The sequence below is a fragment of the Oncorhynchus masou genome, chromosome 29, assembly GCF_036934945.1.
Source record: "Oncorhynchus masou masou isolate Uvic2021 chromosome 29, UVic_Omas_1.1, whole genome shotgun sequence".
In the NCBI taxonomy this organism is placed as follows: Eukaryota; Metazoa; Chordata; class Actinopteri; order Salmoniformes; family Salmonidae; genus Oncorhynchus; species Oncorhynchus masou.
Window position 1 is genome coordinate 49221035 of NC_088240.1, and position 18585 is coordinate 49239619.

Genomic DNA, 18585 nt, shown 5'->3' on the forward strand with positions numbered 1-18585 from the left:
TGATCTGAGTGGGCATTCTATGTTGTGTGTCTAGTTTGTCTGTTTCTGTGTTTGGCCTGATATGATTCTCAATCAGAGGCAGGTGTTAGTCATTGTCTCTGATTGGGAACCATATTTAGGTAACCTGTGTGGTGTTGGGTTTTGGTGGGTGATTGTCCTTTTTGTTCCTTTTCCTGACCTTTTGTCATTATGTCTGTCATGTATTAGTTTGCACCAGTATTAGGCGGTTTCGGTTTTTGTGTATTGTTTATTGTTTTTTCATATTGATTCGTGTTTGATCAAAAAAAAAAAAAAAAAAAAAATATTGATTCGTGTTTACTTCAGTTTTATTAAACATGCATCGCAATAGACACGCCACATTTTGGTCCGACTCTCTTTCACCTACAGAAAACCGTGACACACCCTGATCTGTTTCGCCTGTCCTTGTGCTTGTCTCCACCCCCCGCCAGGTGTAACCCATCTTCCCCATGATCCTCTGTTGTCTGTTGCCAGTTCATCTTGTTTGTTCAAGTCAAACAGCATTTAGTCTCTACTCCTGCTTTTTCCCGGTCTCTCTATTTCGTGCGCTCCTGGTTTTGAACCTTGCTTATCCTGACCCTGAGCCCATCGGCCTGATGACTCTGCCTGCCCCTTACCTTGAGCCTGCCTGCCATCCTGTACCTTTGCCTCTACTCTGGATCAACCCCTGCCTGCCTTGACCTGTTGTTTGCCTGCCCCTGTTGCTGTAATAAACATTGTTACTTCAACAGTCTGCATTTGGGTCTTACCTGAAACGTGATACAATGAGGTTAATTAAGAAGAATCCTAGAGTGTCAGGTAAAGGCTGACAAAAATCTCTGGATCATGCTAACATCTCTGTTGATGAGTCTACGATATGTAAAACACTAAACAAGAATGGTTTCATGGGAGGGCACCATGGAAGAAGCCACTGCTGTCCCAAAAAAGCATTGCTGCACCTCTGAAGTTTGCAAAAGTGCACCTGGATGTTCCACAGCACTACTAGCAAAATATTTTGTGGACAGATGACACTACAGTTGAGTTGTTTGGAAGGAACACACAACACTATTTGTGGAGAAAAAAAGTCACAGCATACCAACATAAAAACCTCATCCGAACTGTAAAGTATGGTGGAGGGATCATCATGGTTTGGGGCTACTTTGCTGCCTCAGGGCCTGGACAGCTTGCTATCAGCAACGGGAAAATGAATTTCCAAGTTTATCAAGACATTTTGAAGGAGAATGTTAGGCCGTTATCTGCCATCTGTCCGCCAATTGAAGCTCAATAGAAGTTGGGTGATGCAACAAGACAACGACCCAAAAGACCAAAGTAAATCAATAGAATGTCTTCAAGAGAAGAAAATATGCCTTCTGGAGTGGCCCAGTCAGAGTCCTGACCCTCAAACCAATTGAGATTCTGTGGCATGACCTCAAGAGAGAAGTTCACTCTTGTCACACCAGACATCCACACCAGACATCCCAAGAATAGTGCTGAACTGAAACAGTTTTGTGAAGAGGAATGGTCCAAAATTCCTCCTGACTGTTGTGCAGATCTGATCTGCAAATACAGAAAATATTTGGTTGAGGTTATTGCTGTCAAAGGATGGTCAACCATGTATTAGATCCACATACTGTACTTTTCCCATCCTGCACTGTGAATGTTTAAACAGTGTGTTCAATAAAGGCATGAAAACATGTAATTGTTTGCGTGTTATTAGTTTTAAGCAAACTGTGTGTCTATTGTTGTGACCTAGATGAAGATCAGATCAAATTTTATTACCAATGTATGGAGAAATCCAGGTATTTCCAAAGGTTACACATACTCTTTCTTGCCACTGTAGGTCCTCTCGGCATGGGTCGTCTATGTGTAGGGGGGGGGGGGGTCCCGCAGGTCTGGGAGAGTGTCTTGCTGGTCCGGGCGAAGGTGAGCACTGCTGCCTTGTATAGGTGGACCTGATCGTAAAGGCTGTTCAAGTCCAGGGTGGAGTGGTGGTCAGGGTAAACATTTGGTTTTGGAGCACAGGGCGCCCTGGGTGTTTGGACACCAGAGTTTAGACACTATGTGTTTGTGAAAAAGGGTATTTTCTTCTATATATATTTCCTGTTTGAGTCCCTAAGGAGGAAAATCTGTGGCTTGTGTATGTCCTCAGTGAGTGTGTTGTCAGGAGGGCTATCAGGGTGGCTGACAGCGGGGTGCTCAGACGGGGTGGGATCCCATGGGCTCGGGGTTCTTCATTTGTCTGTCATGCTGTGATGTTGACGCTATGGTCAGGGTCTGGGGAGGACTGTACTGCTATGGTGTCAATACTTTTTTGGGGAGCTGAGGTGAGCTGTTCTGCTGGCTTCTCTGCGGGGTGGTCACCTCTGTAAAGTCACGATGGGTTTTGTGCAAGGGCTGTTAGCTAGCTCAATCTCAGTCCATGGGAACTTCACGGTTATGTTAGGGCTATAGGTAATGCTATTTCTATGGAAGAAAGTCCTTGTTCTGTGTGGGATCAAGTTTTCACTGTTAAAAGTTAATTTCACATGGTCAGATGTAGGCTTGCGTTCATAGGGAGCATCGGCTGAACAATCCCATACTTGAATTGTGTTTTTAGCCTTAACCGTTCTACCAATGTCACTCAAAAGCACCTTCACTCTAGGTCAGGCTTAAAGTGAGGCCTACCTTTCTGCCATGTTGTGGGGGAAGGGACACATTGTTACATAACACTTTAATTGATACCTAGCATCATAACACGTTATGACACGGTCACAACCATGTCATAATATGTCATAACAGATGACATAACTTGTCATATAACCTGTCATAATATTGTCATAAAACTGTCATGACACATATATTTAAACTTGTTGTGACATATAATTGCTTTATTTTATGGCTGGTTATGACACCTACATAAGTGTCAAAACCCACAAAACCTACTACACAAGGCAAAGCATTCCATTACACTATAGCCTACTTGTCAACAGTATGTTTATGTTAAATAACATTTCTGAAATTGACCATATTCAATTATCATTGTAATTATGCCCACATTTATGGCAGACATGAGGCAGTATATTTATATTAAATAACATCTCTGAAATTGACTATATTCAATTATCATTGTAATTATGCACACATTGACGTCAGACATGCACCTAACCCAATGCACTTTTGCTGATAAATGCAGGAGCAGATTTCAGGAGCAGGACAAGACCCCATTTTTTTGACTGATGACTGACATAAGGGCATGTACGTTGTCAGGATTTGGCCAGGGTTGTTCCGGGTTTTGGTCACTAGATGCCCCCATTGTGCTTTTTGACCTTATGTTTTTTCCCTTGTTGCTACGGTCCCGAGGAGCGCTCCTGGGTTCCTGCCAAAGACATCCTGGACCCTGACCTCATTCGTCAGTTCAGGGCCCTCCACCCTGAGAGAGCTGGTAGGAACGTCAGGAGCCGTTCCTAGGGGGATTCTGTCAGGATTTGGCCAGGGTTGTTCCGGATTTTGGTCACTAGATGCCCCCATTGTGCTTTTTGACCTTATGTTTTTCCCTTGTTCCCCATTATTATTTGCACCTGTGCCTCGTTTCCCCTGATTGTATTTAAACCCTTAGTTTCCCTCAGTTCTGTGCTCTGTGTTTGTATGTTAGCACCCAGCCCTAGTTTTCTGTGTATTCTTGTCGATTCCGGTGGATGCTCTTGTGGAATTCTGTTTTTGTTTTTGAGTATCTCTTGAGGCTTTTTGTGCTATTCCTACCACCTTTTGGATTTGCCATTTTTGTATTGAAGGACTTCTCCTTTTTACTTTATTAAATACACCGTCTTAAGTACTGCTGTGTCTGCCTCATCTTCTGGGTTCTGCTGACTATTCGTGGCTCAGTTGGTTAAGTGACTGTTTCTCACTCCGGAGACCCAGGTTTGTAACCGGGTCCTGACAGAAACACAGAGCCAAAAATGAACCCAGAGGCAGCCAGTTCCCAGGACCTTTTTGCCATGCTGTCCCACCACCAGGAGACTGTCCAACGCCACGAAGCCGCCCTGGTTCAGCAAGAGGCCTTAATGGCTAGACATTCTCATCTTCTGTCGGAGATGCTGACTTCCATTAAGCAAATATCTGATCGTCTTACCCCGGCAACAGTTCCCGTCCCAGTACCTCAGATTCACGTACCCATGGCAGTTAACCCCTGGCTGAACCTTGTCTTCCACCTCCCCAACGGTTCTCAGGTGATCCAAGTGCTTGTAAAGGGTTTCTCACCCAATGTTCTCTCTCCTTTGAGCTACAACCCTCGTCGTTTCCCACCGACCGGTCTAAGATCGCTTATATCATCACCCTGCTGTCGGAAAAAGCCCTGGCCTGGGCTACTGCTGTGTTGGATGCCCATAGTTCCTGCTGTGCCAGCTACTCTGCCTTTGCTGAGGAATTCAAACGAGTGTTTCAAGGCCCAAGCAGTGGTTCTGACTCAGCCAAACAGCTCCTGACTCTCCACCAAGGTTGGCGCAGCGTGACGGACTATGCCATCCAGTTCCGCACGGTGGCAGCAGCGAGTGGCTGGAACAACGAGGCGCTCACGGTGTGCTTTCTGAAAGGCCCTTCCGACACTATCCAAGATGAACTGGCCACTCGGGAACCACCGGACAATCTCGAGTCCCTGATCAAGTTGGCCTCACGCATTGACCAGCGTCTGAGAGAGAGAGAACTCAACCGTAGACCTCTAGCCCCTATCAGTCCCAGCTCCGAGTCCCCACCTTTGTCCTCGCTGGCTCCATCGGAACCCATGCAGATTGGACGCATCTCCCAGGCTGAGAGAGACCGCCGGATGAGTGAGCGACGCTGTCTATATTGCGGCAAACCGGGCCATTTCCGTTCCACGTGTCCCGGGCTCCAGGGAAACGCTCTGTCCCGTACAGACCGGGGGGAACTGTAACGGGAAACATAACCTCCTCCCATCCGTCCAACTCCCGTCTGCTCATTCCAGTCACCCTCTCCTGGGACAACCACAAGCTTCACCTTCAAGCCTTGGTAGACTCTGGAGCCGCAGGTAACTTCATGGATGGTGTCTGGGCGAAGGAGAATGGCGTTCCCTCTGAACCTCTAAGTGAACCCATGAGGGTCACTACATTGGATGGAAGCCCTTTGGGATCTGGACTTGTCACTCATGTCACTACCTCCTTGCGACTTTCAGTTTCACAACACCAGGAATTGATGAACTTTCATTTGATCTCCTGTTCCGAGTTCCCTCTCGTCCTTGGATACCCCTGGCTTCACAGCCATAACCCTCACATCGACTGGTCTGTGGGCACTATCAAACAGTGGGGTCCTACGTGCCAAGCTACTTGTATTTTCCAGAATTCCCCGAGTTCTACTCCCGAGTCTTTAGAATCCATCGACCTGACCCGAGTTCCCGAGTGTTACCATGACCTCAAACTGGTGTTTAGCAAACAGAGGGCCACCATGCTACCACCCCATAGACCTTACGATTGCCCCATCGACCTGTTTCCGGGCACTTGCCCCCCAGGGTCGGATCTTTTCCCTATCTCCACCCGAACAAGCTGCTATGGATACCTACATCAAGGACGCTCTGGAAGCAGGCCTCATGCGTCCATCCACCTCCCCGGCGGGAGCAGGGTTTTTCTTTGTGGCCAAGAAAGACGGTGGATTACGTCCTTGCATCGACTACCGGGGACTCAATGCCATAACCGTCCGTAACCGTTACCCGCTACCCCTTATGGCCACAGCCTTCGAGCTGCTCCAGGAAGCAGTTGTTTTCACTAAGCTTGACCTGCGGAACGCATACCATCTTGTGCGGATCAGACCTGGTGACGAGTGGAAGACCGCTTTCAACACGCCTACTGGTCACTATGAATACTTGGTGATGCCCTTCGGCCTGACCAACGCCCCAGCGGTGTTCCAAGCGCTCATAAACGATGTGCTTAGGGATATGCTTAACATATTTGTGTTCGTTTACTTGGATGACATCCTCATCTTTTCGAGCTCCCTTCAAGAACACACTAAGCATGTCAGACAAGTACTCAAACGCCTCCTGGACAGCCATCTGTACGTTAAGCCGGAAAAATGTGAATTCCATTCATCCCGAGTACAATTCCTGGGATTTGTAGTGGAACCCGGTCGAGTCCAAATGGACCCCAGGAAGGTAGGGGCGGTAGCGGATTGGCCCACCCCCAAATCCGTTAAGGAAGTTCAGCGTTTCCTGGGCTTCACAAACTTTTACCGCAAGTTCATCAAGAACTTCAGCTTGGTGGCAGCCCCTCTCTCAGCTTTAACCAAGGGTGGCAATGCAAGGTTTTTGTGGGGAAGAGAAGCTGAGACGGCCTTCCAAGGACTCAAGCAGCGCGTTCTCTCTGCTCCCATCCTGATACTACCAACTACAGAAGAACCATTTGTGGTGGAGGTAGACGCATCAGAGGTTGGTGTTGGAGCTGTCCTGTCTCAGAGGGGTGAAGACAAGAAGCTTCATCCGTGCGCTTTCTTCTCACACCGGCTTACCCCGACTGAGAGGAACTACGATGTGGGGGATCGTGAACTCCTAGCGGTTAAGATGGCATTGAAGGAATGGAGACACTGGCTCGAGGGGGCTTCTCACCCGTTTCAAGTGCTTACGGACCACAAAAATCTGGAGTATATCCAGCAGGCGAAGCGGTTGAACTCTAGACAAGCTAGATGGTCTCTTTTCTTCAATCGATTCCAGTTTATCCTCACCTATCGGCCCGGGTCGAAGAATCTCAAACCGGATGCCCTGTCCCGAGTCTACGCTCCTGCCATTCGAGATGACACGGACATGCCTGTCCTTCCTGCTGCTAAGATTGTGGCTCCGATCTCGTGGCAAGTTGAGGATACCGTGAGACGTGCTCAAGCTAGCGAACCGGACCCGAAAGGAGGTCCTGCCAATCGGTTGTTTGTCCACAAGGCAGTGAGGACTCAGGTGCTTCTGTGGGGGCACTCCTCTCGCCTCACCTGTCATCTGGGCGTAAGTCGCACCTTGGAGTTCATCCAGCGTAAGTTCTGGTGGCCTACCATAAGAGAAGACGTTGCCACTTTCGTCGATGCCTGTCCCGTGTGCTGCCAGGGCAAATCTTCTCACCTCCGCCCTCAAGGACTCCTTCACCCTTTACCTGTTCCCCACAGACCCTGGTCCCATATCTCATTGGACTTTATTACTGGACTTCCTCCATCCCATGGCAATACTACTATCCTAGTCATAATCGACAGGTTTTCAAAGGCGGCCAGGTTCGTCCCTCTGACTAAGTTACCTTCTGCCAAGGAAACGGCTGAGTTGGTAATTAATCATGTGTTCCGAGTCTTCGGCATTCCTCAAGATATGGTTTCTGACAGAGGTCCCCAGTTCGCCTCAAGGTTTTGGAAGGCCTTCTGCCAACTCATGGGGGCTTCTGCCAGTCTATCTTCAGGGTACCATCCGGAGTCCAACGGCCAAACAGAGAGGATGAATCAAGAGCTGGAAACCACCCTCCGATGTATGACTCGTGACAACCCGTCCACATGGTCATCCTTTATTGTTTGGGCCGAATACGCGCACAACACCTTGCGCTCCTCCTCCACTGGTATGTCCCCGCACGAGTGTCAGTTTGGCTATGCTCCTCCATTGTTCCCGGACCAGGAGGCAGAAGTCAGAGTGCCTTCAGCCTTGAAGTTCGTCAGACGCTGTCGGCTTATGTGGAGGAAGACCCGTCTTAATCTTATGCGTTCCTCACAGAGGTACCAACAACAAGCCAACAGACGTCGCCGTCCCGGGCCTACCCTGCGCCCCGGCCAGAGAGTCTGGCTCTCCACAAGAGACTTACCTCTACGGGTGGAGTCTCGCAAGCTGTCCCAAAAATACATCGATCCCTTCAAGGTTGCCAGGAGAGTTAACCCAGTTTCTTATCGCCTACACTTACCCAGATCCCTTAAGATTAATCCCACATTTCACATTTCATTGTTAAAACCTGTTGTTTTTCTCCCCTTGTCCCGGCAGACAGACCTCCCCTCCGCCTCGGGTCATTGGAGGCCAGCCGGCTTATACCGTCCATCGGATACTGGATTCCCGCCGGGTGCAGCGGTCCTGGCAGTATCTGGTGGACTGGGAAGGCTACGGTCCCGAGGAGCGCTCCTGGGTTCCTGCCAAAGACATCCTGGACCCTGACCTCATTCGTCAGTTCAGGGCCCTCCACCCTGAGAGAGCTGGTAGGAACGTCAGGAGCCGTTCCTAGGGGGGGGATTCTGTCAGGATTTGGCCAGGGTTGTTCCGGATTTTGGTCACTAGATGCCCCCATTGTGCTTTTTGACCTTATGTTTTTTCCCTTGTTCCCCATTATTATTTGCACCTGTGCCTCGTTTCCCCTGATTGTATTTAAACCCTTAGTTTCCCTCAGTTCTGTGCTCTGTGTTTGTATGTTAGCACCCAGCCCTAGTGTTCTGTGTATTCTTGTCGATTCCGGTGGATGCTCTTGTGGAATTCTGTTTTTGTTTTTGAGTATCTCTTGAGGCTTTTTTGTGCTATTCCTACCACCTTTTGGATTTGCCATTTTTGTATTGAAGGACTTCTCCTTTTTACTTTATTAAGTACACCGTCTTAAGTACTGCTGTGTCTGCCTCATCTTCTGGGTTCTGCTGACTATTCGTGGCTCAGTTGGTTAAGTGACTGTTTCTCACTCCGGAGACCCAGGTTCGTAACCGGGTCCTGACAGATCCAAAACGTAATATTGTACACTTATGATAATTACATCAAAAACATGTTTTTTATTTTATTTAATGACTCATACGGGAGGGTTTAACTGCAGACACCCGAACAGGCCCTCATCCCTGTCACTCGCAGGAGAAAGAGATTTCACAGAAAACAGAAAACAGTTGATATTGAGATGTGTCTGTTACTTAAGGATTTATTTGGGCTAAAATCTGAGGCTGGTAACTCTAATGAATTTATCCCCTGGAGCAGGGGTAACTCTGGGTCTTCCTTTCCTGTGGCGGTCCTCATGAGAGCCAGTTTCATCATAGCGGTTGATGGTTTTTGCAACTGCACTTGAAGAAACTTTCAAAGTTCTTAAAATGTTGCGGAATACCTGACCTTCGTGTCTTAACCCTTGTGTGGTGTTCATGTTTAGTTATTCACCCAATGTTCACGGGTCTGATGGACCCACAACATTATTGTTTCTTTAAAACAATACAGCCATAACAATTTGCATAAAAATACTTAACACTTTGACTTATATCAATTACAAGCAATATAGGCAGCATACATAGTTAATATTTGCAATTTTACCTCTGCTTGATCACATTTGATAAAAATATATTATAATCAAGATAAATCATGTTTTTCTAAACAAATATAAATGAAACAAGGTTTTCATCACTATTGATGTTTCATGCTTCGAACTGAACAAATCGGAAGGACAAATTTTACATACAGTATTTTATGGAAATGATAAATGAGCCCCATTGAACACACAATAATTCCAGTCAACACACCACATGGGGGACAGAGTTTTACTGTGTGTGTGTTGCAAATGTATTTCTTGCACTTCATGCATGTGTACTGTGTCTTCCTGTCCTTCGTGGGTCCACACACATTGCAGTGTTTCTTCTTGTTGCTACCAGCTGCAATCTAAAATAATGAAAACACTTCGTTCAGGAATTTTACTAACATCTTTCTCACTCACTCAAATGTAACTATATATAGATAGTTACAGCAGGCCAAGGTAGGAGAGTCAAACACACACACATGCGACAACATCACTCACACTTACATCCAGTATCGGAGTTGGTTCTGTGGGTTGGGCGGACGGGGCACCAGCATTCTCCTCCAGAATCCTCCTCGCGATGGCTGAAGAAGCTGGAAACATTTTTTGTCATTTTCACCTACACACATACTTTGGGTGCACAGTGTGCATTCAATGAAAATGTGTTATTTTACATGAAAATGAGCCAGGGCCAATGAGTCTCAGGTTGAAATTAGATTTTTTTGTGACCATTCACGCAATCCATCCACCTGACAGGTGTGGCATATCAAGAAGCTGATTAAACTGCATGATCATTACACAGGTGCACCGTGTGCTGGGTACATTAAAAGCCTAAACTAAAATGTGCAGTTTTGTCATCCAAATCAAATGGCTAAATTATAAATTTTATGACCATTTAAAACAATTCCATATTTTAGCTTAGTATCTATTGTGATTTAAGGGCTTAGAAAATCTAATATGTTGGGTTCTGATCGGGTACGACAGGCATTTTTAAGTTATATTCTTTAAGAATAAATGGGTATGTTGGAGCTAACTGTGGGGCAGGGATGCATCGCAGCAATAGGGTTAACCCATTTGGTGGGAATTGTAGCGTGGCTCATATAGCGAAGTTCACTACAGTTTCAATATAAGTACCAATAAAAAAAATGTTGGACCTCCCGAGTGGCACAGAGGTCTAAGGCACTGCATTGCAGTTGCTAGCTGTGCCACTAGATATCCTGGTTCCAGTCCAGGCTCTGTCGCAGCAGGCTCACAATTGACCCATCGTTGTCCGGACTAGGGGAGGGTTTGGCCAGCAGGGATGTCCTTGTCCCATCTCGCTCTAACGAATCCTGTGGCGGGCCGGGCGTAAGCACGCTGACACGGTCTCCAAATGTACGGTGTTTCCTCCAACACATTGGTATGGCTGGCTTCCTGGTTAAGCGGGCATTGTGTCAAGAAGCAGTGCGGCTTGGATGGGTTGTGTTTCGGGAGGACGTGGCTTTCGACCTCCGCCTCTCCCGAGTCAGTACAGAAGTTTCAGCGATGTGACAAGACTGTAACTACCAATTGGATACCATGAAATTGGGGATGTAAAAGTAAAAAAAAAATGTGTGGTTACTTTACACTACATAGTAAGTGTTTGATTTTGGTTTGAAACATTCTTCACTCTGCTTGGGATTCTTACACTTTTACTTTATTCATAGCAACACAACTAGGGTTGCTTTTAAATCACTGCATTATCTATGGCATTCCAATTTATTTTCTCAGGAACTGTATTTGATATTACCATGACATCATGAATTGTCTCCAACATCCAACACACTAGTTAGCTGTGGCAATCACCCCACCCCCCCATCCCCTCATGGCAATCACACATGGTCTTAAGAAAACAACTCAAATAACAATTCCAAGACCCCCTCCTCCTCACACCATCAAGTATTTTCCACTTTTTTCCCTCATTTGCTCATTTTAGTTGTATGACTATAGCCTATCTTCAATATCTCTTGCTAGCTTTTGTTATCTATAGTATGACCTTCAGCTCGTTGCTTTGTCACTGCGACCTCCACAGGGGTGCCATTACTCCCTGCCACCATTTGACGACCCCCCTCATGTGGAATGTGCATATGCCCGAATCACAGTGAAGGAGTATCGAGATCAAGAAAACTAAAAGCAGGTTTACCTAACTCAGGAGAGATTGAAGGTATCTGGTCATTTATACGTCTGAAGGTTAACAATGAGTTAAGGTATGGCGGAAGTGTGTGCAAGAGGGCTATATAGACAAAAACGGTGCAATGCATCAATCTACAAGACTTCAAAATTGGCCATTTTATTTATTTCACTAGGCGAGTCAGTTAAGAACAAATTCTTAATTGCAATGATGGCCTACCAAAAAGCAAAAGGCCTCCTGCGGGGATGGGGGACAGGGATTAAAAATTTTAAATAAATACAATATAGGAAAAATCAAACATCACAACAAGAGGGACAACACAATACTACATGGAGAGAGACCTAAGACAACAACATAGCAAGGCAGCAATACATGAAAACACAGCATGGTAGCAACACAACATAACAGCATGGTAGAAACACAACATGGTAGCATCACAAAACATGGTACAAACATTATTGGGCAAGAAGGTAGAGACAACAATACATTACACAAAACAGCCACAACTGTCAGTAAGAGTGTCCATGATTGAGACTTTGATTTAAGAGATTGAGATAAAACTGTTTTTTTCCCAGTTTGAGTGTTTGTTGCAGCTCGTTCCAGTCGGTAGCTGCAGCGAACTGAAAAGAGGAGCGACTCAGGGATGTGTGTGCTATAGGGACCTTTAACAGAATGTGACTGGCAGAACGGGTGTTGTATGTGGAGGATGAGGGCTGCAGTAGATAGGTGGAAGTGAGGAATCAGTCCTTTAGAAACATGTCAAACGATGTATGGAATCAATCATTAGGATGTTTTTAACATAAAACATCAAAGTTCCAACCGGAGAATTCCTTTGTCTTCAGAAAAAGCACTGGAACGCGAGGTTACTCTGTCGGTAGAGCGTCATGAGATCAAGGTACTATGCCAGACCACTGACTCAAACCGGTCTCATGAGCCCCTTCTATTTAGTAGAATCCTCATTCAAGTTTCAGAAGACAGTTGACATCTAGTGGAAGCCCTAGGAAGTGCAACCTCATCCATATCTTAATGTGTACTTGGTAGGCAAAGCTTTGAAAAACTACAAACCACAGATGTCCCACTTCCTGGTTGAATTTCGCCTGCCATATGTGTTCTGTTATACTCACAGACATCATTCAAACAGTTTTAGAAACTTCAGAGTCTTTTCTATCCAATACTAATAATAATATTCATATATTAGCATCTAGGACAGAGTAGGAGGCAGTTTACTCTGGGCACGCTATTTATCCAAAAGTGAAAATGCTGCCCCCTCTCCCAAAAAGTCCTCTCTGGGATATGTGGGACGGTAGCTTCCCACCTGGCCAAAAGCCAGAGAAAATGCGGAGCGCCAAATTCAAATAAAATCCTATAAATATCAAACTTTCATTAAATCACACATGTAAGATACTAAATTAAAGCTACACATGTCGTGAATCCAGCCAACATGTCAGATTTCATAAAGGCTTTTCGGCGAAAGCAAACAATTGTATTATCTGAGGATAGCACCTCCGTAAACAGAAGAGAGAAACATATTTCAACCCTGCAGGCGCTACACAAAAGGCAGAAATAAATATATCATTTATGCCTTACCTTTGACAAGCTTCTTCTGTTGGCACCCCAGTATGTCCCATAAACATCACAAATGGTCCTTTTGTTCGATTAATTCCGTCCATATATATCCAAAAATGTCCATTTATTTGGCGCTTTTGAACCAGAAAAACACCGGTTCTAACTTGCGCAACGTGACTACAAAATATCTCAAGAGTTACCTTTAAACTTTGCCAAAACATTTTAAACTACTTTTAAAATACAACTTTACGTATTTTTTTACGTAAATAATCGATACAATTGAAGGCGGGATGATCAAACTGACGCTAGCTTTCTGGTCACGAGCCTCTGTCAAACAGTACACATGAAGTGACCCACGTTTTGAACAGGGCTACTGCTTCATTACACAAAGGAATAACCTCAACCAATTTCTAAAGACTGGTGACATCCAGTGGAAGTGGTAGGAACTGCAACTGTCCTTTAGAAATCTGGATTCTCAATGAAAATACTTTGAAAAGAGAGTGACCTCAAAAAAACATCTGAATGGTTTGTCCTCTGGGTTTCGCCTGCTTAATCAGTTCTGTTATACTCACAGACATGGTTCAAACAGTTTTAGAAACTTCAGAGTGTTTTATATTAACATCTACTAATACTATGCATATCTTATCTCCTGGGGATGAGTAGCAGGCAGTTGAATTTGGGCATGAATTTCATCCTGACGTGAAAATACTGCCCCCTGTCACCAAGAAGTTGATGCCCAGACCTGATTCCAATTGAGAATCTATGGTATGATTTAAAGATTGCTGTACACCAGCGGAACCCATCCAACTTGTAGGAGCTGGAGCTGTTTTGCCTTGAGGATTGGGCAAAAATCCCAGTGACTACATGTGCAATGCTTATAGAAACATACCCCCAAGAGACTTGCAGCTGTAATTCCTGCAAAAGGTGGCTCTACAAAGTATTGACTTTGGGGGGGGGTGAATAGTTATACATGCCTTTTTTGTCTTACTTCTTGTTTGTTTTGCAATAACAAATATTTGTGAAACAAACAAGAAGTAAGACAAAAAAAGTGTGTATTAGTATTCCCCCCCCCACACCCAAAGTCAAAGTGGTAGGCATGTTGTGTAAATCAAATTATACAGACCCCCCAAAAATCTATTTTAATTCCAGGTTGTAAGGCAACAAAATTGGAAAAATGCCAAGGGGGGTGATTCATTTTGCAAGCCACTGTAATGATACATTTCACGCAGTTATGGATGGATTTTTCCCCAGACAAAACCTTAAAGATAGCAGCTCAAATAGATGGCCAAGGGAAATGGATTTCAGTGCCTTCACAGAGACAGATAAATTATTTTTAATAAGAATGACACTCCACCCTTTCTACCCGATCTGTCAGCGCTGAACACATGATAATCCAAAATCCGCTGCTCACCAATACAACGCAGTTACACCTTCAGGCACCGCCAAAAACATCAGTTGTGCTGGTGTCGGCTATCACCGGTTAATGCTTGATCTTATTGAATCAAGGCATAAATTGCCTGCAAAACTGCTAATCAGCTACAGAGTCACTTTTTTATTTCCTTGACCAAGGCCTGATTTTTCTCATCATAACAATATGAGAGAGAACCAAGTATTTTTTTTATGTTTTACTCTAATGTGTTTAAAGGGAGCATGTTTATCTCCCTGGCAGACAGATATAGATGAGAACAACTCTAGAACTTATTCAGGGTCAAGCATGCATAATGTGTAATGTTTCTCTTCATAATTATACATAATCATCTGTTTTGTATCTCTAATGCGTTCAATAGGACAGGGATCACTGAGATCATTAGCAAAGACACCACTGGACAAGTACTTGTGGGGCTATTTGTCAGAATTAGGTCTGTCAGTGAGGAATTTGCTTGCCTATTTTATATTAATCCATGCGGGTTTTGCAATCAGTTGAGTCAGGTTATAGTTATAGTTTGAATTTTACCCCTTTTTCTCCAAATGTTTTTGTGATATCCATTTGTGATCCAATTACGATCTTGTCTTATCACTGCAACTCCCCAATGGGCTCGAGAGAGGCAAAGGTCAAGTCATATGCATCCCTCGAAATATGACCTGTCAAACCGCACTTCCTCTTAGAGATCGGGCTACTTATTTCAACATTCTGTTAAAAATCGCGCAACATTTCAACGTCCTGCTACTCATGCCAGGAATATAGTATATGCATATGATTAGTATGTGTGCATAGAAAACACTCTGAAGTTTCTAGAACTGGTTCAATGGTGTCTGTGACTATAACAGAACGTGTTCAAAATCGCCAGAAAACCTGGTCACTAAATCGACGGAGAAAAAATCAATCCGCCAGTCTATGTATTGTCTATTGGAAGGAAAAATACTTAAGGCTGAGAATACAGTTCCTATAGCTTCCACACGATGTCGCCAGTGTTGTGATTTTTTATTCAACTAAATCCTTGGTCATCTGAGTAATAGCCACATCCGTTTGTCAGGTCCACAGCTGTAAACAATGGAACTGGAAAAGTTGGCTACGTTTCCCAAACTTGTGCCTATTGAATACAGATCGCTCCGTGATCAATTTGATCATTTATTAACGTTTAGTAATACCTAAAGTTGGATTACAGAAGTAGTTTGAAGTGTTTTGTCAAAGTTTATAGACAACTTTTTTAATTTTTAAAAATAATGTCGCATTTAAAAACTGTGTTTTTCCTGGATCTGACGGTCTTCATAAATGGACATTTTGGGTACACAAGGACCGATTTAATCGAAAAAAAGACCCAATTGTGATGTTTATGGGACATATAGGCGTGCCAACAATGAATCTCGTCAAAGGTAATGAATGTTTTATATTTTATTTCTGCGTTTTGTGTAGCGCCGGCTACGCTAATTCCTTTGTTTACGTCCCCTTCTGGTATTTTGGGGTGTTGCCTGCTATCAGATAATAGCTTCTCATGCTTTCGCCGAAAAGCATTTTACAAATCTGACTCGTTGGCTAGATTCACAATGAGTGTAGCTTGAATTGAGTACCCTGCATGTGAGTTTTAATGAACGTTTGAGTTTTAACGAGTGCTATTAGCATTTGGCGAGCGCATATGCATTTATTGTTGGCAGGGGGTGCGGTTGCGTCCCGGGTGGGCCAGAGAGGTTAACACCCGCCCCCGCTTAAGCTGGAAGCCAGCTGCAACAATTGTGCATTCAACTGACGATTGAGGTCAGCCTGCAGGTGCCAGGCCCACCACAAGATGTCACTAGAGCGCGATGAGCCAAACCCTCCCCTAACCTGGGCGATGCTGGGCCAATTGTGCGCTGCCCTATTGGGCTTCCGGTCACGGCCAGTTATGACACAGCCCGGGATCGAACCCGGGTCTGTAGTGATGCCTCAAGCACTGGAATGCAGTGCCTTAGACCGCTGCGCCACTCAGGAGACCCCAAGACAATTATTCTTTAAAAACCCTGCAACAGGGTTAATGTGTATTTTGGCTCATCACCAAAAGAATATGGTTATCTGTAGCAGTACTACGAGAATGCTGGAATGGGAATGGGAAGAATTACCTGTCAGGAGTTGGGCTGTGCTTGAGTCTTTTTTAAATAAAAGCCCCTTCGATGTTGGCTAAGATAACTTTTGCCCCTTTCCTATTTGGATGCAAGCCATCCCTCTTCTTGAACTGGGGCCTCTCCCAAAAGCATTGAAAATGTTCAATCTACTCCAAATCCATCAGGAATATGTTGATGCCCATAAATGTGAACCTGTTTGTCTGTTTCCTTTAATTTATCTATGAGCACTCTGAAATCAGCTTTTAATTGCTCCAATTTATGAAGATGTATGTTCTTTGTAAAAACATTTGGGTGCTTCTCCATCACAGCAGGCCTGGTGAGCTACGTCCTAAACAAGGGCAACGGGGAAATAATGGGTCCTTATTACTGCAACCACCACATGCCTAACTATGGAACTCCATAACAACCACAAGTGACCCATGGCAAGAGAGTCGCTGAGAGCCTGTGTGACGTGCTATTGTGGTTGATCCAGGGATGGCTGGCTCAGAAATCCAGGACCAGATCCAGAGGAGCTTGAGCTGGGTGCTCAGGTGGATGGGGAAGGACGGGGACAGCGTTGAAGTGCCTTGTCGTAGGGCCACGGTGAAGTCAGAGGGCTCAAAGCTGTAAAACATTTAGACAGCCACAGGTCTGGACGAGAGAGGGGAATGTTCTTCCTCTCCTACCTTTATTTCAATAATACCTTTACTCCAATGTAGAACCAGATGCAGTAGTCTTCCAGTTATTGTCGGTGGGATGTGTTAATACAGGAAAGTGGTCCAATGCAGTATCCTCAGTGGCTACTGCAGAGGAGCCCAATCTCATAGAGCACCTTGGATTATCCCCTTAGTCATTTAGAATTGTTGCGTCAAAACAGCATGCAATCCTGAAGTCTCATTGGCCAGAGCACGGCATTTTGGGCGTGCAAAATTATTCAGCCCCCTTAAGTTAATACTTTGTAGCGCCACAAGTCGCTTAGGGTATGTCTCTATCAGTTTTGCACATCGAGAGACTGAAATTATTTCCCATTCCTCCTTGCAAAACAGCTCGAGCTCAGTGAGGTTGGATGGAGAGCATTTGTGAACAGCAGTTTTCAGGTCTTTCCACAGATTCTCGATTGGATTCAGGTCTGGACTTTGACTTGGCCATTCTAACACCTGGATATGTTTATTTTTGAACCATTCCAATGTAGATTTTGCTTTATGTTTTGGATCATTGTCTTGTTGGAAGACAAATCTCCGTCCCAGTCTCAGGTCTTTTGCAGACTCCATCAGGTTTTCTTCCAGAATGGTCCTGTATTTGGCTCCATCCATCTTCCCATCAATTTTAACCATCTTCCCTGTCCCTGCTGAAGAAAAGCAGGCCCAAACCATGATGCTGCCACCACCATGTTTGACAGTGGGGATGGTGTGTTCAGGGTGATGAGCTGTGTTGCTTTTATGCCAAACATAACGTTTTGCATTGTTGCCAAAAAGTTCAATTTTGGTTTCATCTGACCAGAGCACCCTCTTCCACATGTTTGGTGTGTCTCCCAGGTGGCTTGTGGCAAACTTTAAACGACACTTTTTATGGATATCTTTAAGAAATGGCTTTCTTCTTGCCACTCTTCCATAAAGGCCAGATTTGTGCAATATACGACTGATTGTTGTCCTATGGAAAGAGTCTCCCACCTCAGCATTAGATACCTGCAGTTCATCCAGAGTGATCATGGGCCTCTTGGCTGCATCTCTGATCAGTCTTCTCCTTGTATGAGCTGAAGGTTTAGAGGGACGGCCAGGTCTTGGTAGATTTGCAGTGGTCTGATACTCCTTCCATTTCAATATTATCGCTTGCACAGTGCTCCTTGGGATGTTTAAAGCTTGGGAAATCTTTTTGTATCCAAATCCGGCTTTAAACTTCTTCACAACAGTATCTCGGACCTGCCTGGTGTGTTCCTTGTTCTTCATGATGCTCTCTGCACTTTTAACGGACCTCTGAGACTATCACAGTGCAGGTGCATTTATACAGAGACTTGATTACACACAGGTTTGTATTTATCATCATTAGTCATTTAGGTCAACATTGGATCATTCAGAGATCCTCACTGAACTTCTGGAGAGAGTTTGCTGCACTGAAAGTAAAGGG